The 26135-nt window shown below is 44.2% G+C and overlaps 1 protein-coding gene across 1 annotated transcript in view; it reads right to left on the bottom strand.

Moving 5' to 3' along the window:
• NGEF (neuronal guanine nucleotide exchange factor) overlaps nt 1-21697 on the bottom strand; it is a 126330-nt gene extending 104633 nt beyond the window's left edge. Inside the window, exon 1 of the mRNA XM_027875207.1 lies at nt 21608-21697. The gene's annotated coding sequence lies outside the window, so the exon portion shown is untranslated. The remainder of the gene's footprint in view (nt 1-21607) is intronic.
• Nucleotides 21698-26135: the final 4438 nt, after the last annotated feature.

Below are 26135 nucleotides of genomic sequence, written 5' to 3'. Positions count from 1 at the left end.
CTCAAGCTGTACACTCTCATTGCATCTCCCAGCTTTCATCCTTTTCCATCCAATGCCCTGGGGAGTCACCAAACGACCAGGGCCAGTGCTTGCTGGCTCGCTGGTGCCCAGGCACCATTAATAAGATCCTTACGGTCTGTGGGCTGAACTTGACAGAGCTGTTAAATGCCAAAGGACCCATGATAAAAAATGTTCTGCATCTCCGGAGAGAGAGCAGATGAACTCTGAATGCAGATTGAAGCAGACTTTTGTGCACTTCAATTAAATAGTTTTGTACAAACAGGTTCTTTCCCCTTTTCAAAGCTCTTCATTCTAATGGGAGCAGAGGGGATGGTCTGGATAAAAAGAGATTAAATACAAATAAATGAATATTTAGTGCCAATTGTGTGTACATGCAAGGGGTAAGGAAGTGCAATGGACAGTGGGGTGCCGTATGCCTTACTACCTGTTGAATTAAGGTGGTGTGATATAGCAGAAAGAACACACTTGCTCTGGAGTCAGAGGACCTGATTCAAATCCTACACCTCTGCCTGCTTACTGACTGTGTGACCTTGGGTAATTTTCTTGGTTTTGTGTGTATGTGTTCTTTTGTAACATGGCTAACATGGAAATATGTTTTGCATGACTTCACATGTGTAATTGATATATTTCTTGCCTTCATAAGGGATGGGGGAGGGGCAGCAGGAAGGACAGAATTGAGAGAATTTTTTTAAATGAGTGTTAAAATTTTTTTTACAGGCAATTGAGAAATGCTTAACAAAGTAAATAAAATACATACATTTTTAAAAGACTGCAAGCTTTTTGCAAGTGGGAACTGTACTTGTGTCCCCAGGACCCAGCACAGTGCCTGAAACATGCTTAATAAATACTTGTGGATTAGTTGATTAGCACAGGGGGAAAGATTCCTTGGTGGTTTCTATGAAGATTATGAACCCATCTCCCAAAGAAAAACAAATTCAGGCCACTTGAAATCCCTGTCAATGGCTCTGTCCCATCCAGTCTGACAGAATCTAGGCCTTGTCTCCAGGGGCTCTCCAATCGGGCGCAGCCAAGAAGCAAAGCCTTTATGGGTAGATGTCTTGGGAAGCCCTCCTCCAGATGCACTGGGGGCAGAAGGTGAGGAGCTCATCTACTTCCGAGTGGAATTCAGTTTCCTGCCCAGAGTTCTATTCCTTTTCCAAGGAGACATAAGCTGACCTTTCTTTTCCTTTATACTCTTTTTGTCAACAGCATCTAAGCCAATGGAAAAAGTCTCTTTCTGGGCCTTGGCCCCTGCCTGGCTGGGAGGGCCACTGCCTCTGGGAAGGGCCTCCACCCTTGTCCAAGTCTCCTTCTGGGCTGTCCAAAGCCTGTCTTTGTCCAAATAGGAAGTAGCCACAGGGAAGGTGGCCAGCATCTCTAGCCAACTGCCCAGTCAACAGCAGGACATTGGCATCTCATGCATAACTCAGGACTATCTTTCGCCTGGACAAACGTGGATGTGTGAGAGGGAAACCAAAGCAAAAGTGACCACAGATTGGCGTTGTAATTTGTAATTTTATGGATTCCTTTGAGTCTGGTGAAGCCTACAGATGCCTTCTCAGAACCATGGTGTTGGGTTGGTGTTGTTTAAATAATTGAAGGAAGTGCTAAATTTAAGTTCTAGGAAATAAAGATGGATTTTTTGCCCATCTGAATTCAGGGGCCCAGGTTAAGAACCCCTGCCTGAGAGGGTTGACTGGGTTAAGGAGTGATTAAGTGACTCGCCAGGTTCACCCAGCTGGGTGGAGCCAGAACCCGGGACTTCTGCTCTTCTGGACCCCATTTGTAACCAAATCACCCAATATGGTGCAGAAGGGCCAGACCCAAAGGTTGGCAGTACAGAAGGGCGCCATGGTCTGCCCCATGACTGCCTCTGAAGCTCCCCTGTGGAAAGGAACATTCCACTCTGGGATCGATTTCAGGTTCCAAACAATCCCAAAAGAGAAGAAACTGGTTTAACAGGATCCCCAGGGTTATTCCTCTCAGAGGCCTCTCTGCTGTCCTCACAGAGCGGGGCTGGGAGACACCGCCAGAAGGGGAGATGGCTAGGGGAATGCCAACATTTTTCATCAACTCTCTGACAAATAGAACCTCAGAGTCTGAAGAGACCTTGAAGACGACTGAGTCCACACCCCATTTTACAGATGAGGAAACCGAGGCACAGAGTGGGTAAATGATTTGCCCAGGGTCACACACCTAGTAAGTGTCAGAGGTAGGATTTGAACTCAGGACTTCCTGATCCCAAATTGAGCCATTTATACACTACATTACACTACAACACTCTCCAAAAGATAGAATTTGAACCCGGGCCTCAGACTCCAACGTTCTTTCCACTACGCCCAACTGCCTTAAATTACATTTCACCAGCACTTATTAAGTACTTACTAATGCACAAAGCACCAGGTTTATCCTCTGCTGCTTCTCACTGTTCCTAGTTACCCATCCCCCTCTACCAAATGCTATAGACAAATTTATGTTTGGAGCCGGTGTTGGCCTTGGCTTGGAGAGCAGGAAGTGTCTGCTCACAAGCCTGGGTTTCAGGCTCCATTGCTGCCTTCCTTGTGTCAAGAGATTTACATCAGTTACACCTCTGTACGATGTCATTGTGATCAATGTCTGTGCCCCTTTATCAGCATTCAGTGACTTGCTTGGATAGGTTTTGGGGGAGTTTTTCAGTTGAACACCATGATTTTTTTTCGTTTTTATTCTTTTTTCTAGCTCTGGGCTCATTTGGATCTTTGTTCTCAGGAGAGAAATCAGGATGATTTTAGGAGGATCATGGGGATCGATCAGAAAAATGTGGAATCACACAGATTCTCCAGTCACAGAAACCTAAGAGGCCCCTCATCTTACTGCCAACATGATAGGTGACTGCCCTTTACATCATCCCCAATGAATGGTCATCCAGTTTCTATCAAACAATGCCAGTGAGGGGGAACCAAGTACTTCTTTTCTTAAAAATTTTATTTTGATGAAATATTTTCCATTTCTATGTTAAAAATTCTAACATTCATTTAAAAAATTTTTTACTTACAAATTCTCTCCTCCCTCTTACCTCTCCCATATTGATTATACCTATGTAGTCATAGCACAACAGAATGCCACCACAATTGTATACCCCAACTTGTTCAGCCAGTCCCCAACTGGTGGGCAATCCCCTCAGTTTCCAATATTTTGTCACCACAAAAAAAACTGATGTAATTTTTTTTTTTTTACATTTAGATCCTTTTCCTTTTCCTGTGATCTCTTTGGGATACAGACCTCGTATTGCTGAGTCAAGGGGTATGCACAGTTGAAGAGCAATTTGGGTGTGGTTCCAAATTGCTCTCCAGAATAGTTGGATCCGTTCACAGCTCCACCAACAGTGTATTAGTGTCCCAATTTTTCCACATGTCCTCCAACAGTTGTCATTTTCCTTTTCTGTTATGTTAGCCATTGTGATAGGTGTGAAGGTGGTACCTCAGAGTTGTTTTAATTTGCATTTCTCTAATAATTTAATTTGCATTTCTCTAACGCTCTAAGATTTTTCATGTGACTATTGATAGTTATGATTTTATCTTCTGAAAACTGCCTGTTCATATCCTTTGACAATTTGGAATGGCTTATATTTTCATAAATTTCATTCAACTTCCTATATATTTGAGAAGTGATACATTCATGAGAAAAACTTGCTATAAATTTCCCCGCTCAGTTTCCTGTTTTCCTTCTAATTTTGGCTGCATTAGTTTTGTTTGTGCAAAACCTTCTTCATTTGGTATAATCAAAATTATCCATCTTACTTCCTGAGATCCTTTCTATTTCTTGTTTGGAAACCAAGTACCTCATGAGGAGGCCCATTCCATTTTTTGACAGGTCTACCAAAAACAAAACAAAACAAAAACACCACAGAATCTGGAATCACACGGCCTGCGCTGGTCCTGCTCCACATCACCATGGGCCAGACATGACCTCTTTGGGCTGACCCCTACTGATCCTTTTCATTCTAAATCGAGGATCTTCGGATCCCCTGATTGTCATCTCCCTACTCCTAGACAAGGGGCTTCCTGGGGCCCCTGCTGTCCTGCTGGGTGAGTGACCCATGCAATGGGCCAGCTGTAGACGTGTTTCACTTATTCACCAGGCTTCTTCTAACCAGTACCCTCAGTATGCTCCCCTCACCCCTTTGCAGCTCAATCCATAACCAAGTCAATCCTGCTGCAGGAAAGGTTGCGTCTATCTCCTTCCCTTCTGCTTCTCCATTCACCATCACTAGAACTTTCCAATCAAGGTACCCTTCTCCTCTATTAGAATATGAGCTCCTTGAGGGCAAGGATTGTCTTCACTTTGGTCTCCGTGCTTAGCCACGGGGCTTAGTTCAGTGTCTAGAACATAAGAAGCATTAATAAATGCCTTTTCTTTCATTCATTCATTCATTCATTCAAAGTGACGGGACCTGGACATTGGGCCATACATGTTCCTTTTGTGTGGGGAAATCAGTTGATCTCCCCCAGTCTTTATCACACACAATTCTGCCATGATGCCAGAGGCAATAGCCATCCCAGGGCAGGGCTTTCCTGCCTGCTTTACCAGACGCAGTTCCATCAGGGGACCTGGCAAGTTTGAGATGAAAAGCTCAAGGAAAGGATGTACCTATCTAAGCACCTATCTGTCAGCTATCCATGCATCCATTCATTAAACAAATATTTGTCAAGTGCTTGCTGTGTACAAAGCCCTATCTGTACTAACCAGTGTGGATCATCAGAACTTCCATGGGCTGCTTGCCTGTGTGACTTTGGCCCAGTCACTTAGCCTCTTTTGGACCCCAGTTTCTTCATTTGCAAAATTAAAGGGTTAGGCTAGATGGGGAACCAGAAAAAGCCTCATGAAGGCTGTGGCACTTCAGCTGAGCCTTGAAGGGAGCTCAGAGTTCTACATCCCAGACGTGAGAAAGGAGAACATTCCTAGCACAGGAGAGACCCTGTGCAAAAGCATGGAGGTAGGAGATTTAATATTGTTCATGGGAAATAGCAAACAGGTCAGTCTGGCTTCAGTGTTGAGTGTGTGAGGGGAAGTGATGTACTCTAAGTGTGGAAAGGTGTATCGGGGCCAGAATGAAGGACTTTAAATGCCAAACAAGTGTTAGTATTTTATCCCACAGGCAAAGAAAGTCACTGAAACTTGTTGAGAAGGAAAATAATGGTCAGACTTTAGGAATATCAGTTTGGCGGCAGTGTGGAGAATGGGTCAGAAAGGGCGGAGCCTGGAGGAGAATGACTTTTCTGGAAACTTCCGTATAGCACACTTGTATTCCATGTTAGTCAATGTCTTGTGTCTCCCATGTGACAAGAGGTAAAAATCCACCAGATGGTGAGAGCATGAGCATCCCCCCTTTCTGAAAAGGGCTCAGCAAACCCTCGCACCAGAGGTGCTGACCCTGAATACCTAGGCACCCTAGACAGCCAATGTTGACCCCCACTTCCTCCTCCTACTGTAGCTAGCAGCCTGGCTCACCCAAGTCAAAGTAACCGCCTGGATTTCTTGTAACAAATCCTTAGCCTCACCTTTACCTCAAATCTCTCCTGATTCCACCTCCCTCTCCTCTCTTGCCACATTGCCACTCTCAGAAACCTGTGATATAGGATTCTCTTCTCCCCATTGATGGGGCTGCCATTTTGGAAAGGACCTGAGCCATGCCTCAGTATCCCCTTGACTCTCTTCTCTTCTTCAGTGGCATTGTGCCTGAACTGATACCTTCCCCTCCACTTTCTAGTGCCCCTTCCTATATTATCTTCCCATTAGAATGGAAATCCCTCAAAGTCATGAACAGGGCTGCTGGCCCACTAGCCCTGGCATTCAGCACAGTGTCTTGTACATAGTAAGGTCTGGATCCATTTTCTATCTATCCACCTACTTATCTATGTACCTGCCCATGCTTCCTCTTGTGTGAGTTAAAACATATCAGGGTAAAGGCTTAGATTACTGTCTGATTCTCTGTCTTCACCCCATAACTGCTGGATGTATACACACACACACACACACACACACGTACATACATACATACATACAAACATACATACATATATGTATATATATGTAGGGACGAGCTATGGGGATGGTTGCTTAAAAGCCTAGGCAAGCTTGGCCCCTTCTCTGTGGCCTGGCTACACACACACATACACACACACACACACACACACACACACACACACACACACACACACAGAGTTTCTAGGCCTGTCCTCTCAGGATGGACTCAGGACTTCTGGAAGCAACACCAGCTCCACTCAGCCGTGCTATTCTTTTTTGGATAAATATAGAAATCAGTTCTAATAATGTGCCAAACATGGTCAGTGGAGTCTGTTTGTCTCAGATTGAACAAGCGAGATGACTTCACTCTGAACCCCAACTGTAAAAGTCTAAATCCATCACCCCTGACTTCCTTCCCAATTGGCCGGTGGCCAGGCCACGCGCTTTGGTGTTGGCACCAAACGACGCCCAAAGAAGGATGGTCCAGCAAGGCCAGAATGTGTCCCATGCCACTGTCCTCGTGTCGGGCCGTGCTAGCCTGACATTCTTTCCATAGCAATGATTAACTCGGTTATGGCTTTAAAGGACAGAGTGAACTTCCTAAACGGGAGCCCAGAAGAACAGGCCCTTTGCCAACAGACCTTCAACGCTGTGCAGGGGAGCGCTTCCTTTGGGCATGGCTGAGGGGAGAAGCCGGCTATGTAGCCCCCTCCCTTCCTTCAGCTGAGCTTCAGAGACAGGGTCTAAGATTTCCTCAATGCCCTGCTCACCCTGCACTTCTATCTATGGTGTGTATGCTTCTGTTAAGGTAAACTGAGCTACAGTGATCTAACCAGTATCAATTTATCAGTTAGGCCAGCAGTTGGTCAGCTAGGTGGCACAGTGGACAAAGCTAGGCCTGGAGTGAGGAAACCTGACTTCAAATCTGGCCTCAGACATTTACTAGCTGTGTGACCCTGGGCAAGTCACTTCACCCTGTTTGCCTCAGTTTCTTCATCTGTAAAATGAGTTAGAGGAGGAAATGGCAGACCACTCCAGTATCTCTGCAAAAGGGGTCATGAAGAGTCAGACAGGATGAGGGCCTTGCCAGCTCAAGGGATAATAACTAAATGAGTATTTCCCAATGCTACCAGAAGGGTGGTGAGGCCGGCTGGTCTGTGTCTCTCCTCAGTGGCATAGGAGAGAGGGAGTGAGAGCATCATGCCATCTCTCATGGGGCTGTTCTGAGGAGAGTGTGCTATAAACAGGTGAAGAGAGAAAAGACGGGAGTCAGAGGACCTGAGTTCAAATGCTGATTCTGCCATTCGCCTTTGGGCCTTTAGGGAGCTCAGTTCTCTCAACCGTCAAATGAGGAGGTTGGAATTACGGGCTTCTTTGGCTCTTTCTAAATCCATGATCCTCTCCCCTCTTGAAACAAAATAAAACAACCCCCTTCAGATGTATTGGAACTTGACTTTTGCCCATATCTGGGGTTCCCCTCATGGTTCTCTCTTGCTATCTCTGAGTCAAAGGGTGTGCCCATATCCTTGTGTGGCAGGGCATTGAGTGCCCTCATCATCCCCCCTCCTGACCACTCTCTTCTGGACATCTTGCAGCCAGGTGGAGAAGTGGATAGAGCGCAAGGCCTGGAGTCAGAAAGATCTGAGTTCTAGCTCAGCCTCAGACACTTGCCAGCTGTGGGACTCTGAGCCAGTCATTTAACTTGTGTGTGCCTCAGTTTCTTCACCTATAAAATGAGGATAATAATAGCACCTACTTCCTAGGGCCATTGTGAGTGTCAAATGAGATATCTGTGAAGTGCTTAGCACAGTGCCCAGTACATAGTAGGTACTTAATAAATGCTTCTTCCCTTCCCTTTTGACAATCAATGCCCTTCCTAAAATATGGCTCCCAGACCTGAACCACAGGTTTGCATCACAGTCCTTCCAGGAGAGAGGACAGGGCCACGGTCTCACCCTGTGACTTCTCTGGTACAGAAAGTCCCACCAAACCAGCCCATTCTCTGCCCTTTGGTCTCAGTGAGTCACCAGGACAATGAGAGAGAGCCCAAGTGAGTCGAGGAGAGTGGAACACTGGGCGTTGCCTTCTACTCATGGAGCCCGACTCTTTGTCTTTCTTAGTGCCTTGGTTAAAACTCCTCAAAGACCTTCAAGAGTCTTCTCCAATATATTTTTTATTAATCTTGGAGTTGGAGCCTTATCCACACCTACCACATTAGCTCTTGGGCAGGTGACCACATCTGCAGTTACACATTCTTCCTTTCTTTTCTAGCTTCCTCCCTGCCACATCCTAGTCTGGGGTGGTCAGGGTGTGAGAGTCATACCAATGTATGGATTCTAGGTCAAGGACAAAAGGGATGATCGAGTCATGGTGTCTTTGGATCACAGATCTCCAGCTGGAAGAGACCTCAGAGGTCACTGAGGCCAACCTCATTCTACAGAGGGGAAACTGAGGCCCAGGGAGGGGAAGAGACTTGCCCAGGAGTCCGTATAGTGAGGGAAGCCCTGAGCTTGGGGTTAGAAGTCCCAGCTTTGTCACTGCACACCTTGTGCCTCACCACACTGGGTTGGCCGCCATCTTGGTTGATAGACTCAGAAGCCATCATTGAGGCTGTTCTCAAAACCCACCCCATCCTAGCCATTAAGAAGAATCCTAAATGGAAGAATTTTGTTGTTTTCAGTCATTTTTCAGTTGTGTATGACTCTCCATGACCACATTTGGGGTTTTCTTGGCAAAGATACTGGAGTGATTTGCCATTTCCTTCTCCAGCTCATTTTACAGGTGAGGAAACTGAGGCAAACAGGGTAAAGTGACTTGCCCAGGGTCACCCAGTTAGTAAGTGTCTAAGGCCAGATTTGAACTCAGAAAAATGAGTGCTCCTGACTTCAGGCCTGGTGCTCCATCCACTGCTCCATCTAGCTGCCCCTAATGAAAGAATATTGGGCTTAAAATAGATGAGTTTTTGTTTCAGGTTGCAGGTTGGCATTATTTTAAGCACTACCTAGTTCCCTAAATGTGGCCAATAGTGATGGGGACTGCACCTGAGATTTCACCACTCAAGGGGACTCCCATGGGAGGAAACTCCCTCTATGGAAGCAGCTTAGCACCTTCTCTGCAGTTTATAGTTGACCAGATTACTGAGATGTTAGATGATTTGCCCAGGGTCTCATAGTCGGTGTATACAGAAATAAACACACATAGATATGTGTGTATATGAATATGTAGGTGTATCTATATTGTGTGCATAAATACTTATGTGTGTGTATACATATACTGTACATATGTTTCTCTGTCTCTGTCTCTCTTTGTCTCTCTCTCTCTCTGTGTGTCTCTCTCTCAGGTGAGACTTGCTGACTCAGTTGCTAACTATCTACTACCCCACCCACCCCACCCCAAAACAATTTCAATGAAAATACCTAAAGGCAACCTCATAAAATTAAATACAATCATGATAAAATTTATATGCAAAAAGAGACCATCAAGAAAACAGGAAGGATGAGCTGCTAGGTGGCACAGTGGGTAGAGCACCACCCTGAAGTTAGGAGGACCAGAGTTCAAATCTTGCCTCAGACACTTGACACTTACTAGCTGTGTGACCCTGGGCAAGTCACTTAACCCCATTACCTAGCCCCACCCCCCAAAAAAAGGAGCAGCTAGGTGGCGCGGTGGATAGAGCACTGGCCCTGATGTCAGGAAGACCTGAGTTCAAATCTGGCCTCAGACCAAACACTTGACATTTTTACTAGCTATGTGACGCTGGGCAAGTCACTTAACCCCAATTGCTTAAAAAAAGAAAAAAAAAAGAAAAAAAAAAGAAACAGGAAGGACAAGGAAAATGGTATTGGTGGGAAGTGACTTGCCCAGAGGGATTTCAAAACACATGAGAGAACCAAAGTTATAAAAGCTGGCAGTAGAGAAGGAACAGAGAAATCAATCAGTGGGGCAGAGAGGAGAACTCAGAGCCAAAGCCTGATGAAGGCAAGAGCTTAGTTTCTAATAAAGCCATCACAAAAATCCAGTGGAGATGTGGAACGAGTAGGCAGAGCCAATGGAACGATTTGAGTGATGACCACAATTAACGGAAAGGAAAACAATATCGATAGATTTTGGAACTGTGGCTAATGCAATGACCAAGTCATTGTGACTTCAGAGGACTGACAGTACTCTCCCATCCCACCTTCACAAGGTCACCACCTTCGTTCAGGCCTTCAAACCTCTCACTCAGGTTATTGCAACAGTCTCCTATTGGTCTCCCCGCCTCAAGTTTTCCCCACTCCTGTCCATCCTACACACTGCTGTCAAGGTAACGTTTCTTAAACACAGATCTGGCCATGGCATTCCCCTATGCAACCAGCTCCACTGGAGGCCAGCCCCTAGGATAAAAGAGAAGCTTCTGTGTCTAGCTTTTAAAGCTCTTCTTAACTTGCCCTTATTGAATATTAATCCCTTCCCCCCAACCCTGCCCCGCTCCACCCCCTTACACTCTGCAATCCAGCCTCAGTGGGTATCTTTCTGCTCCCTTCACCGGTTGCTTCCCTAGGCATAGAAGGCTCTCCCTCCCTGATCAAGATCCTTCTGATTCCCCCAGATGCTAAGGTCCTCTCTCTTCCAAATTACATTGTATTTAGCTACCCTGGATACATTCTATTTATTAACTTTATACTATATGTATACATTTAATATACCTATCTGTATACATATGTGCACACACACACATGCATACACACACTTGCTGTCTCCACCTTTTGAATGTAAACTCCTTTCGAGAAGAAATAGTATTCACAGTGCCTAACGATACCTGGAATAAAATAGATGCTGGATAAATACTTATTAATTTATCTACTTTTTTTTATTAATGTTAGTTCTTTTAAAAATATCCATCCATTTCTTATAGATTGTCAAATTTACTAGCATAGAACTGTGTGTAGTAATCTCTGATAATTTTCTTGATTTCTTTTGTTCTTGTTGTGAATTTTTCCTTCTTATTTCTAATCTTGATTATTTGAGTTTTCTCTTTTTTAAAATTCAGTTTGCTATTTATCAATTTTATGTGTTCTTTTTTAAATCCAGCTCTTAGCTTTATTTATCATTTCCAATATTTTGTTTCTTTCAATTTTGTTCATCTTTGCATTGATCTTGATTATTTCTATTTTCCTGTTGATTTTCAATGGTAAGACTCAACAAGCCATTTCTTACTGACATTGGCTTTCAGTGCTACACATTTATCTCTAAGTAGTGTTTTGACTACTCTCCATACATTTTTATTCTTAGTACCTGTCATGTTATCTTTGACATAAACTATGATTGATTTTTTTTAAATTCCCTCTTTCACTCAAGCATTATCTAATAAATTGACTTTTAGTTTCCATGTGGATAACTTCCTTTCTGGATTTCTTTCATTTTGATGCATACGTGCAGCACGTGTCATTTTTTTTTCGAAACTTATATCAACTTTGTAATTTTGCATGTGATCAGTTTCTGCATGTATTATATACGTACTAGAAAATGTTCTTTGCTTTCCCATTGAGTTCTTTCTATATGTCTATTAGTTTAATGCTCTGTTCAGCTCTGGTTTGAATCTGATTTTGTACATTTGTAGTACCACTCTCACTTTCTGTGAGTTAGAAGTATTATAGTAGAGGTAATAGGATCATCACTCTTAAACTGGAGGGCATTTCAGATTCCAGCTTGTCCAAATGCTCCGTTTTATAGATGAGGAAGCTGAGATCCAAGGAAATTAATTAAGTAACTTGCCCACAGGTAATAAATGTCAGAAGTGGGTTTGAACCCAGGTCCTCTGACTCAGGTTAGACCAACCTTTCTGTTTAAATCTGTGTAAAGCTTCTGGAATAAATGAATTTCCTGTAAACAAAATGTTATTGGATTCTCCTTTTTAATCCATTCTGTCATTCCTTTCCTTTCTATTGTAAAGTTCAGTCCATTTATGTTCAGCATTACAATTTGTCAAATTGTTTCTTTTTAGTTATTATTTTTTTTTGGTAAAGGGTTACAATCTTCCCTATATTCGTTATTAACTCAAACTTGACAAAGCCACTCTAAACAAAATTCTGATAGCTTACATTGTAAAACAAACAAACAAACTTCTTTAGCTGTTCCTTTTATAAAAGACAAGTTAAAATATAAGTTTCCCTTTGGGATCACCCTGCCCCCCTTCTACAAGGTATCCTCCTACTTTTGGAATTTCTTTGAAACACTCTTTAAAAACATTTAGTGATTTAGCAACAAAAATAAAAAAGACCTTGAAAGTTCTTGTTTTTACTTAGTGGCTGGCTTAATCTTTGTTTAGAAGAGTGAATTGCTTTAAATACTCATCTTTTTTGGCTGTATTTCAAAAGTTGCTTTGACATGAATTATATATGTCTTTGAATTCTTCAAAATGGATATAATTTAAAGATATACATTGCCTGCCTTCAAATACTATATTCAGTTTTGCTGGAGAGATGATTTCTGGGCTTGTGGCCCACACTCCTTCATTATTTGTGTGTCAAATTTTAATTTCTCTGACTGTTCATGGTGAAATGTGCTGTGACCCTCAATCAGGGAATCAGAGGTTCCCAAAGTGGGTAATCCAGCCCCCTGGAGTTTGCTGGAATGATCCAGGGAGGTGATAGCAGCCTTGGGTGCAATTGAGGGGTGTTGAATAAAAATAAGAAGCATAAGGAAAGAAGAGAAAAGAAGAAAATTTTGTAAAACTGTTTGTACACGTTTCATCTGTTGTGTAACAGAGTCAAAGTTGTAGTGATTTTATTATTTTCCAAATAAACACACAAAATGTAAGTTGTAACCAATTAGTGGTCAAGTCTGCTGATAGGTCTCAACAAGCAAGTATTGGCAGGCAAGCATGTTGTGCATTTGGGAAGTCTAGCATGCATTGGCAGGAACATGTGCGTGTAATGATTTGTTGACAATATGATACTATACGGTTACATCAAGCAATATTGTGTCATCAAAATTTCAATGCAGGACAAACCCCACAAATTTTCAAGAAATTATTAAATTTAAGATCCATCATTTTATATTTTTCGAAATGATGTAAAATTTAAAAAAAAAACCTTAAAGGAAGTAGATTTCCAGGGGGGCACTGAGTAATTTTTTTTTAAAAGGGGGTGGTAGGCCAAATAAGTTTGGGAATATCTGCCCTCAATTAACTCCCTTGGCATACCATATAGCTATCTTTCTTCTGGCAGTTTAGTGGACCCCTTCCTTGTTGTCAGAGTTTAACAACAATATGTCAAACAGAGTTGAATTATAGGTTTTCCTCTGTCAGGCTCTTGTGGATTTTTTTATTGGTACAGCATGTGAAGACATTGGACTCGGGGTTAAGAAGATCTAAGTTCAGATCTGACCTTAGACACTTACCAGTTACAGGGCCTTTAGTAAGTCACTTCATCCTCAGTTTCTTTATATTTAAAATTGGAATTAATAATATCACGTCCCTCATACAGTGCTTGTGAGGATCAAATGAGATCATGTATATATAGCACTTTGCAAACCTTAAGTGTTACATAAATATTCTTGTTATTATTAAATTATTACTTGCTTTGATAGTTTTGGATAGCTTTCTGGAATAATCTCATGCAATATAGGGGCTAGACAGTTCACTTTTCCAAAATATATGAGATGCCAGGAATCATGAGATCATTGACTCTTGGTACTCTTCCAGTTATATCTCATGTGTCTGTTTCTTATATTCAACTCTCTTAATGTTTGACTTGGTTCCTAAGCTTCTTTCCCTACTTCATCTGCAATGTTTGAAGTTGTGTTTGCGGATGCCACAAATTTATCATTAACTTCTTCTTTTGATCTTTTCAGGTTTTCTTTTCTATTACCCATAAGGGTCATTTCCTGCCCCCGCCCTTATTCTTTAATATTTTTAAGCTTTTTTTTATTGTAGTATCAGCTGCTCTCATGACTTTTAAAAATAATTTTTATTGATACCTCTTTATTTTTACCTCATGGCCATTTCTGTATAAATTGACCATCCCCACCACTATCAGGTGCTGCCCCAGGATTGAATCCTCCCCTATGATAAACAGCTAAGCAAAAACAACCGATACCAGGACTGTTGCTTCACATTTGCTGTATTCTGTCTTTATATCATCCCTCTCATGAAATTTTAAATGTTTGCTAGTTGTTTCCTTTTCTTCCTTCTGTTAGTTCTTTAATTGTGTGGTTCTTAAATCATGTTGCCCATCCATCTGAGGACGTCTCCTGAGAGGTCTTGTTTTGTTTTTTTTTTCCCATTTGTTTTGTTTCCAGTATTTTAGATGGCACAGTTGTTCTGCAGTTGTGTGTGTGTGTTTTAAAATATATTAGTACTCCTCTTTGCTTTGTTCATTTTCTGTTTTGGCAAATTTTAATTATCTTGTATGCGTGTTTCTTGACCATGGGTGTATCTGTTTTGTTTTGTTTTTCTGAAGAGCATGTGAAGGAGCCTCTCATGTTATCCTCTTTACTAAAAGTCACCAAATTCTTTTTAAACAATAAACACAAAAAGAGCTGGCAAACTCTCTGACTTTATTGCAGTTTCTTAAAGAAATTGAATTTATACAAACCTGTTGCCACATTCATTGTGAATGAGGACCAGAGAGCTCAGAGACTAGCTCAATCCCTAAACATTTGATCACTGTACAGAAGACATGGTGACCAAGGGCCATGGGGATTAAAGTAATTTCCAAAACCCTAGAAAGGTGGATGACAGAAGACAAGGAGCAGTATTACATCACAAACCAAAGCAGTTAAGGAAAGAATGAGCCAGCATAGAGTTTGACATGAAAACCAGCTAAACCAAATCATCAGGAGGAATTTGTAGATGAAACCAGGACAATAAACAGTTGCAACATGGAACAGATCTGCTAAAATTCTTAGAGTAATATATTCTTATTAGACAAGATATTTAGTTGTCAGATCACTGAGCCCATAACTAAAGCCTTTCCACCTTTGTAGAGTCTGCCTGAACTTGGCTACTTTCTACTGGCCTAACCTTGAGAAACCTCCATGCCACAATGAGACATTGGGAGAGCTTGAAGCAGATCCCTGGCTGTGGCTCTTTGAATAACAGTTATCAGTAAACATCTCCTACCAGTGTGACCTTGGGTGAATCATTTAATGTCTCTGGGGTCTTGGTTTTCTCATACACAAAATTATGGGTTGGACCTGATTGGCCCCAAGGTCTCCCGCTACTAGAAGCCTGCGATCCTCTGACCTTTATCTCCTTGGCAGGAGCTGACATGATCAGCCTCTGCCTTGCCACTAACCATAGACATGTGTGTGTTAGACATGGATGCAGCTGCCCAGTCAGTCCAGAATAGTCAGGGAAAGTTTCATGGATGAGGACGAGCTGACTCTTCACCAAATTGTCTGCAAGGCCGTGACTTTGGGGGCCAGGACGATCCTGGAAAACAAAGACGTAGGGAGCTGGGGCCTCAGTGGAGGTTGGATCCGCACCTGTCAAATCACAGATACTTGCAGTGCTGGAGATAGATAGATAGCTAGACACACAGATTAATGGATAGATAGATCATTGGGTGGATGGGTGGATGATGGTTGATGGATGGATAGCTAGATAGATAGACAGATACTATGGATGGACAGACAGATAGATGGAGGGATAGACAGACAGACAGATAAATAGATTAATGGATAGATAGATAGTTGGATGGATGGATGATGGATGGATAGATAGACAGATACTATGGATGGACAGACAAATAGATAGATAGGTGATGGATGGATAGGTACATAGATAGTCACTATGGATAGACAGATAGACAGATAGATACAGTAGGTCTTTTTTTTTAACTTTTGCTCCAAATCTTAAGGTACAAGGGGAAAAAAGTGGGTGAAATGGTTCTTCCTCCTCAGCTCTCATGGCATGGCACTGCCCCTCAGGCTGAACTTGAACCCTGTTCCACCTCTACCTAGAGCTATTACTAAGATTAAGTAACATCTGCCCTAGGGTGATGGACTTCAGAGGGCCATGTTTCCTCCCTTGATGTTGTTCCACTGGCCCTGCAGACTGGCACCATATATCTAGAAGTGGCACAGTGGATAGAGCTCTGGACCTGGAGTTTGAAAGACCTGAGTTCACATCCAACCTCAGGCACTTATGAGCTATGTGGTCCTGGGCAAGTCCTTTAACCTGTTTGCCTCAGTTTCCTCATCTGTAAACTGGGGATAATAATAGCACCTATGTCCCAAGGCTATTGCAAAGATAAAATGAGTTAATGTTTGCAAAGTGCTTTGCAAACATTAAAGTGTTATGAAGATGCTAGTTATTGTTATTATAATATTATTATTTTTATTAATTTATCAATATTTAATTTAAATATTTTAATTTATGCTATTTAAAAATTTTTAAAGTTGGTTTATTTCACAATTTATTTTATTTAAATATTAATTTATAATCTTTAATTTCATAATTCATTTATTAATAGTTTTGTTATTATTGTTATCATTTTCAGTTTATCCCCACACACTCACCTGGGATCTGAGTTGCCCCCCACCCCCACCCCAATATTGCCCTCCTCTCTCAGGGCCCAGTGGTCTGATGCTGCGTCTGTCACACATTCTCTCTGTGCCCCTGACTAAATTGACCAAATAACCATCATTAAGCCCTTACTAGGTTCCTGGCACCCGCTAAGTGCTGGGATTATAAAGAACAGCAAAGACAGGCCTGCCCTCAAGGAGCTTCTATTCCAATGGGGGAGACAACGTGGTAGCTTAATATAGGAACGTTATTTGTTACGGGGTTATGGTCTTTTTGTGTGGGGGCCAGGCTGGCTGGCAGCAAAGGTCCTTCTCACCTCTCAGAGTCTCTGCTCTGGTGATATCTACAGAAATAGGTCATATGTGAAGTACACAGAGGGCAGACAGAAAGGACCTGAGCCCAGGGAAGGCCCTGGTGGCTGAGGGGGATCAGAAAACCCTCCTCAGAAGGTGGCATTCCACCTTAAAGGAAACCAGGCATTTCTTGAGGAAGAAGTGGGGAGGGAGAGCATGGCAGGCAAAGACAGGAGACCAGAGACAGAGCATCGTGTGTGCAGAGCAGTGGGGTTTAGGGGGATGGTCCCCACTGTCCTTTCCTCCAGTGACCCCCACTCCCTTTCCATCTTGCCGTCTCCCAGGGAGGGAGGGGATGCCCTGGATGGGAGGGGAGGAGGCAGGCTTTGGCGGTTGGGCAGGGCTGTAAAGGTGAAGGTCTGCATGCACCAGAGAGGGGGTGCCAAGGATTTCCCTCAGAGGAGCCCTCCCAGCCAGGCCCATCCTGCTCCCTCCCCATGAGGGCTTCCCCAGCAGGGGCCCGAAGGTCTCTCCCAAAGGTGTCTCCTCTCCTCCCTCCCCACCCCCAACCACTGGTGCAAGCGCCCGAATTCCTCTTAGGGCTCTGCACTCATCAGATGGAATCACAAAGGCCCCCACTAGCTTGAAACTGTTATCTCTAATAAGAGGTCAGCTGCCTTAGAAAACGCTCCTGGATTCTGTTAACCAGCAGTCAAGCCATCTCATCCCTCCCTGCCCCTCCACCCATTCAAAGTCACGGAGCCTCAGGGACTGCCTTCCAGGCCCTTCCCTTGGCGTCTGCTCTTTGGTTGTTCTCCCTGGAAAATGATGGTGATGGTGATAACCCCAGGAACCGTCCCCCTGGGGCGTTTCTCTAGTTTGGAAAGCCCGTCTGCCACCACTAATTAGCTCATCTGACAAGGACCCAGAGAGTCCAGCAGGGCAGGGCTTTTTACTCCCATTTTACAGATGAGGAGAGTGAGGCACAGAGAGGTGAAGACATTTGTTCAAAGCCACACAGCTAGACCTGCCATCCTGTTTAGCTTCCCCTTGCGCCTCCCTGGTCCTTTAACTCCTAGTTCATGTCCCTGGGTGTCCCCCACTTTGCCTTCCCTCTTTTCCCCCTGCTGATTCAGTACCTTCATCCTCTCATTCCTCAGATCAGCCCAAGTCCCCCAAACCAAGGCCTTTGCCCCCAGTCTAACTGGCCTTCCTCAGACCCCAGCTTTAGGCTAGGAGGCTGCCTGTCCTCTGCTAACCCGGGGGAGACCAGAAAGCTTCAGAACAACCCAGCCCACTCCAAGGTTAGGAGCAAGTAGGCACAAAACATTCCTCCTCGGCCTTGATACAATAATAATAATTGGCATTTATATACCACTTACTATGTGCCAGGCCCTGTGCTAAGCACTTTACGATTATTAACACATTTGATCCTCACAACAATCTTGGGAAGTAGGTGCTATTATTATCCTGATTTTTTGGACAAGTAAACTGAGGCAAACAGGGTTTGGCCAGGGGAACACAACTAGTAAGTGTCTAAGGCTAGATTTGAACTCAGGTCTCCAGGCCCGGCCCTCCATCCACTGCACCACCTAGCTATCTCATCCCTTTAATTTTATAAGGATATGAAGGCCCAGAGAAGGGGAAATGACTTCCTAAAGTCACATAGCCAGTAAGTTGCAGAGCTGGGATTCAAACCCAGGTCTTTTGACTACCTTGGTAGTACTCTTTCCTTTACATCAGGCTCAATTAACCCCTAGAGGGGCTCGTTGCCTTTAGCCATTCTCCCCTCTAATTCACTGTGCACAAAGCAGCCAATTAACGATCTCCCAGAAATCCCATTGCCCAGCCCAGGAAATTTTAACAGGCATCCCTGGTCTGCCTAAGAAAATCAACTCCGTGGTGTGGAATTCAAAGCCCTTCCAGCCGGGCTCCAGACTTCCTAAGTTTGCCCCTCACATCTTCTCATAAGGACGACAATAGTGAGCAGCAGTGTGCATGGACCCTGGGTTCAAATACCTCTTAAGCAGCCTGACCAAGTGAGCCTGGGCAAGTCACTCACCCTCAAAGGACTCTAGACAACACCTTCAGGCTACAGTGGCCAAGAAAATGCTGACCTCCATTGGTAGAGGGAGTCTCCTCCCTTGGTGGCTGCCTCTCCCATGAAATGAACAGGATGAAATCCTGGCTCCAGCCCCTATCTACTAATAATCATTTTAGCCAGAAGAATAAGAATTCAGCTATGGTTGGATAAAGTAAGACTTCCTAGTATCCTGGAATCAAAAGAACACGTTGAAAGCAATTAACGCCTGCCCAGTCATAGAAGTCTTGATGTATACCCTGAAACTGTAAAATGGTCCATAACAGGAAAGGGTCCTAACAAAATCCTACATAATATTAGCAAAATATGGGATTCATTTCCCTAACGTAGCTCTAGAAAGAGATTCCTCATCCAAAAGGAGGAAGGGACTGGTTAGATGTTTTCTGAGTGCAGGAAAAAGGTGAAAAACCTCCAGAAACACTTTTGGAACAATCAGGCATCCCGTCACAAGTGACTGCCAGGGCAGAGAGTTGGCACATGCCATTGATTGGTTGAATGGGACCCAAAAGGGCTGCCCACGGAACAGCTAGGATGTCAGAATCAAAAGGCCCTCCGTGGCCAACAGCCTACTGAATTCCACTGACGATATGCTGAGAAAGAAGTGGCCCAAATGACTGAGTCATCCAAACTTGTTTGTGAAAAAGGAGGGCTTGATGAGGGTAATTGGGGGCCAAATTATGGTCACCAGAAATTACAGAAAGGTGAGTCTTAAGGAGCCCAGACTTAGTGATTAAGGTAAGTGACAGAAGGAAGTGGTTGTTACTGGACAACACATCATGACAGGCTGCTAACCTACTAACAACCCAGAAACATGTGACCTGTTGGCCAGAATCATACACAAGAAACTCATTATCTTTCATGATCTAAGAGAAAATAAATTCCCATACTACAAAGAGACCACAAATTAGCCTTCAGATTTCAACTGATAAATTGCTCCAAAGCCTGGGTGTGGTCATGGACCATGTGGAGACCCACAATCCCCCAGACTTAACATTGATTTGTAAAAATTGAGGAATAATGCCTCCAATATGCCTGGGATCTGGCAGAAAGAGAAAGGCAGATTTGAACTCCAAATCTCTTCTTTGACGCTTCCTACCTATTGACCTAGGCCAAATCACTTCACATCCTTGGGATGATTCAGTTCCTTTGTCTGAAAAATAAGGGTCCTTTAGAAGAGAAATTGGCTTTGGAATTTGAAGAGCCCAAGGAAATTGAAATAAACACCGCCAGTGATGCCTTCCCGGTTGGTCTGGCTGCCTGGAAGCACTCACCACATTCAGTCAAGGTATGGGCGGCCAACCCAGGGTATCACTTCCTGGGTCTGTGCCAAGGTGTCCAGAAAAAGGGGTGTGTGTGAATTTACAGCCCTGCCCAGTCTGAATCAAGGGTGTCAGGCAAGAGGGAGTTCATCCAAACACTCACATCCATGGCAACTGCAAAGCAGTCCAGCTGTGGACATATTCTACCCCCTACCTCGTGTCCGTGCTGACTCAGACAAGAATGGGTGTGGGGCCTTTCCCGGAAGCTGGTTGTAGATGGTACTTTGTACTCTGTGGTATTATGGATATAAGCTTAGAAATGGAAGGAATCCCAGAGGTCACTGAGTCCAGTCCCTTCATTTTAAAGTTGTGGAAACCAAGGCCCAGGAAAGGAAGTCGCCCGCCAAGGGTCAGGTAGGAAAAGAGAGGGGATTCAAATCTATAAAACTAATCACATTTACACAGCTCTCTAAGGTTTACAGAGCCTTTTATATACATTATCCCCACTTTACAGAGGGGGAAACTGAGGCCCAAGAGGTGAGGTGACTTGTATATATGTTAAGAGATCATCATTCAATAAGCATCCTGTGTTCTAGGTGCAAACTAGGTACTGGGGATGCAAAGACTAAAAAGGAAATAGTCTCTGCCCTCAGAGAGCTTACATTCTACTGGGAGAAGGAAGACGAGTACATATGAGTGACCACATCTAGATGGGGGTGTAGGCACCATCTGATTCAACCCTATCATTTGACAGTTGATACACACGATGATATGAATGAGTGAAAGGGATGCTTCGAAGAGCCTAAGAAGGAAAGATTTGGGGATTGGACGGGACCCAAGAGCCCCTCTCCTTGAAATCCTTCATTTTATAGACCAAGAAATGAAGGGCCAGAGACCAAGGGATTCATCCAACATGACATAAAGCAGGGCTTCTTAAACTTTTTCCACTCGAACCCCTTTTCACCCGAAAAATTTTTACATGACCCCAGGTATACAGATATATAAAATAGGTATACAGAAACCTTTTACTGTTGCCAAATTTTTCACATTCAGTTACACCACCCCATATAGGGTTGTGACCCACAGTTTAAGAAGCGTTGACATAAAGTACACACAAGTAACGGAGCCAGGATTCACATGCAGGGCATCTGGCTTCAAATCCAAGGCTCCCGCCAGCCTATCACACTTCTCAGACATGAAGTGATTTGAGCGTGAAACAAAGGCAAGGCTGGAACCCAGATCTCCAGTTTCCTAGCATGGTGTTATCACCACAGACTGTATCCAGAGCAGTCACCTGTCTGTCCTTCCGAGGGCCCATCCTGCCAAGATCCCCCGGACCTTCCCTCCTGGTGGCCTGTTTACAACCCTGCTGCCTCTCATTCCATTATGGGAAGAAAACAAAAACTCACTCCCTTACCTGCTGGAGGGGGGCCTCAGTGCCCCTTGGAGAGAGGTGGCTCTGCCCTACCCAGGTGAGGCAAGGCTACGACACCTGTGTCCACAGCCCAGTGCCTTCCACGGAGAAGTATGAAATCTCTGCCCGAAGCCTCTCTGACCTTCAGCCTCAGTTCTCCCCGCCCCTGGCTGCCTGTCACCCAACGCGGTTTTTGCTAGGCCTTGGAGTGTTTACTTTCAGTCTTCTGTCTTCAATGTAACAGTCACTGAATGCCACAGCAGCACCAGTAGTACGCCCGCACACCAGCAGCACAACTCGTCCCCAGTGGCTAAAGGAGTGTGTTAGTGTGTGTGTATGGGGCAGGGGTGATGTCATATGTACCTTGAACAAATGAAAATAAAGAGGCTCTTTCAAGCCTTCTCTGCGAGAGGTGGGGTGGGTCAGTGCAAAAAAGCATGGGACTGGAAGTCAGAGGACCTGAGTTCGAATCCTGAGTGTGACTTCAGGCAAGTTAAATGCTGGAGGTTGGAGTAGATGACCTTGGGACTCCCTTCCAGTCCTGAATTTATGGGCCTATAAACTTTCCAAGGAGAGTTTAGAAATGAAGAAAGCGTAATATTTAGAGACAGAAGGGACGTTAGAGATGGACTGATCCAACCCTCTGGTTTTATAGAGGAGGAGGCCTAGGCCCAGAGAGAGATGAGCAGTCAGAGGCAGAGCCAGGCTTTGAACCCAGTTCTTAGGCTCAGAACTCAAATGGACCTTAAAGGTCATCTTGTTTTTCAGATCAGGAAACTGAGGCCCAGAGAGGTAAGTGACTTGTCCAGAGTCATGCCAGAAGTAAGTGGCAAAGCCAGGATTTGGCCCCAGGTTGCAGTATCATAGGACCCTATATCTAGACCTGAAAGGAACCACAGCAGTCACTGGGTCTACCTCGTTTTACAGATCAATATACTGAGGCCTAGAGAGCTGAAGAGACCTAAAGTGATACAACTGGGATTCGAACCCAGGTCCCCCTGGAAAATCTGTATCTAGTGCACACACCCATACCCACACATCCCATTATTATTGTGGAGTCGAGAGAAACCCTGGGTTAAATCCTGCCTCCACTATTTCCTGTGTGACCCTGGATAGTTCTGTGGGCCCCAGGTTCCTCATCTGTAAAATGGGGATAATAATGCCTTAGGACTCCACCTTGCAGGGTAGTTCCGAAGCCCACATGAGGCCATGCTTTCTGCGAAGTGCTCAGCTAACCTTCTAACACTAGATGCATTGAGGCAGGGTTGGGGGCCTGAACCCTAATGGTCTTTCACCAGTGTGCCAGGCCGCCAAGGTGGCAGAGGCTCCAGACCAGTATCTCGGCTCTCCTGGGTGGCGCTTTCTTTTTGACCTGGTCTTTGGTGCAGGATTCAGCCGGGACCCTGGGCTGATTGTATCAGAACTTGCAACTCTGGCCAAAGAGTGACTTCAGCGTTCTCCATATTTTTCCAGATTTCCAGAACAGAGAGGGCACTGGTTCTCAGAGGAACCTGGCACAAATCTTAGTTACCTTGAGACAAAAGGGAGCCTAAAAAGTGAAGCAAGATGGTCCCATTCTCACTGGAGAGGTGGTGGACTATGGGTGTATAATGGTGAATGATCCATCAGATGCCAAAGTCACTCATCTTTCCTTACCAGCCAAAGGATGACTCACTAGGCTTGGGGCAGGGGCAAAGGAGACGAGAAGACATATTTGGAAACGAGGTGCTGTAAAAAGCAAAGAGCAAATGCTCTAAATCACTATTGATTATGTAAGTGCAAATGAAAGAGACTCTGAAGTACCACATCACACTTATCAGACTGGCCAACATGACGAAACAGGAAAATGATAAATGCTGGAGAAGATGTGGGAAAGCTGGAACACTAAAGCATTGTTGGTGGAGTTGTGAACTGATCCAACCATTTTGGAGAGTAATTTGGAACTATGCCTAAAGGGCTATACAAATGTGCATACCCTTTGATCCAGCAATAGCACTTCTAGGGCTGTATCCCAAAGAGATGGAAGAAAAAGGGAAAGGACTTACATGTACAAAAATATTTATAGGAACTCTTTTTGGGGTGGCAAAGAATTGGAAACTGAGGGCACGTCCATCAATTGGGGAATGGCTGAACAAGTTGTGGTATGTGAATGTAATGGAATATTATTGTTCCCTAAGAAATGATGAGCAGGCTGACTTTAGAAAAACCTGGAAAAACTTACATGAACTGATGCTGAGTGAAGTGAGCAGACCAGGCGAATATTATACACAGTAACAGCAACATTGTGAGATAACCAACTTTGATAGACTTGACTCTTCTTAGCAACGCAATGATCTTCCAAAGTCTCATGATGGAAAATGCTATCCTCATTCAGAAAATGAACTATAGAGTCTGACTGCAGATCAGAGAATACTATTCACTCTCTCTCTTTTTTTTTTGTTTTTTCTTTCTTGTGATTTTTCTTTCTGGTTCTGATTCTTCTTTACAACACTACTAATGTGGAAAGGCGTTTAATTTGATTGCACACGTAGAGCCTATATCAGATTACACGCCATCTTGGGGAGGAAGAAGGAGGGAAAATTTAGAACTCAAAATCTTATAAAAGTGAGTTTTGAAAATGAAAAATAAATACATAAAATTTAAAAAGCAAAAAAGCAAAGAGAATCAAGAAAAAAATGGTGTTCTTTTTGTTTTGTTTTGTTTTGTTTTAACTGAAGTTGGGCATCCTTTTCCCTCCCAGCCTCTCCCTGATTCTGTAAAAAGCCCTTTCCTAGGCTTTGAAACACTTTGAATATTCCCTGTTGGAATATCAAATCAGGTGCTCAGTGACGATCATGGGCAGTCACCACTAGGCTAAGTCTCTCTGCAGAGACATCCCTGAGCCCTGGAGGGACCTTGGAGCTGTGCCAAGGCAGCACAGGGTTACAGAGTCTGTGCGACTCTGGACAAATTAACCCACCCTTCTGAGCCATCGTGTCCTCATCTGCCAGAGTGGGCCAGCCCTTTGTGTTCTGCCTCCCAGGGTCCTGGTGAGCGCCATGCTGGAGGAAGTGAGTGAATCTGCCTAGAGAGTGGCTGACATCACCATCACAAGATCTCTGTTTCTATAACACGGTAAAGATGTCCAAAGTGCCTTACAGGTATTACCTCATTTGGTCCTCACAACTCTGAGAGCTAGGTACTTTATTATTACCATCCTCATTTTACAAATGAGGAAACTGAGTCACAGAAGGTTAAGTGACTTGCCCAGAATCACTCAGCTTGTAAGCATCTGAGTCAGGATTTGAACTCAGGTCTTTCTGACTCTAAGTCCAACACTATTATCCACCATGCCCCCTAGCTGCTTAGGACTCCAATCCTGGATTCCCAGCCCCAACAATCCATTCCTGTTTTCAAAGGAGCCCAAAGAATTATGAGGTGAGAGGAGAGATCATTGCTAGCTGGTGGCATCAGTCTGAACTGGGCTCAGAGGAGGGATATAGTATGTCAAGAGACAGAGAGAGGATGCCAGGATGGCATTCCAGGTGGAGGAAACAGTGTGAGTAGTGGCCAGGAGGTGGGAAAGTAAAGGGCAGTGTTCCCTGCTGAGCACTAAGTCAGTGCTCTGGGAATTGTCTTTCCTCTGGATAATCCTAAGCATTTTGACATCCTCCCTGTGCCTCGACGTTTGCAAGGCCCTGCACACGTAGATCCTCCCAGCACCCTGGGAGGCAGATACCACGGTATGTATCATTATCCCTAGTTTGCGGATGAAAGAAGAGGCGCTCTCAGAGAGTTCAGGCAACGTGCCTGCCAGAGAACAGCTAATAGGAGTCAGACCCAGGCCTCTCCTCACTCCAGTCCCTACGTGACTTCTTTCTTCCAGACCGAGAGCCCATTTAAACATTGTAACCAATTGATGGCAATCACAAGCATTTATTAAGCACCTACTATGTGCCTGGTGCTGAGATAAGATGCAAAGAAAGGAACGTGCCCCCTTTTGTTCCCAAGGAGATCCCGGTCTAAGGGAGAGTCACCATCTGCCTACCAGGATGTATACAGGGGCTTCCTGTCTCATAGCAACCAGGTGAGGGGTGGTGGGCAACTATTGCCGATCCTGCCCCTTAGAGATCATCTCACGCAACCCCCTCATTTTGCAGAAGGGAATATTGAGGCCTAGAGAAGATGAGTAACTTGCCCAAAGTCACATAGCTAGAAAACAAGTATTTATCAAGCACCTACTGTATGCCAGGCACTGTGCTAAGCTCTAGGCATATACAAAGAAAGGCAAAGCCAATCCCTTCCTTGCAGGAGTAGAAGAACTAGAATCAGACCCTGGAGAGGTAAAGTCTTTCCTGGCCTCCTTCCTCCTGGGCATCATCCATGCAGGAAAAGAAACTGAAACTCAGAGAGGTTAGTTAAGTGGTGACCTCCCAAGGACACTTAGCACCTATAAATGTCAGAGTCAAGATCTGAACCTAGGTTGGCTGGCTCTGGCCCCTTTTCATAAACTCTTTAGGTCTTTTTGAGACTACCTGTACTACCTGGGGGT

This window comes from Vombatus ursinus, unplaced genomic scaffold, assembly GCF_900497805.2.
Source record: "Vombatus ursinus unplaced genomic scaffold, bare-nosed wombat genome assembly UNPS02014808.1, whole genome shotgun sequence".
In the NCBI taxonomy this organism is placed as follows: Eukaryota; Metazoa; Chordata; class Mammalia; order Diprotodontia; family Vombatidae; genus Vombatus; species Vombatus ursinus.
Note: the sequence above shows the minus strand (reverse complement) of the source record. Positions and strands in the feature narration are given on the sequence as shown.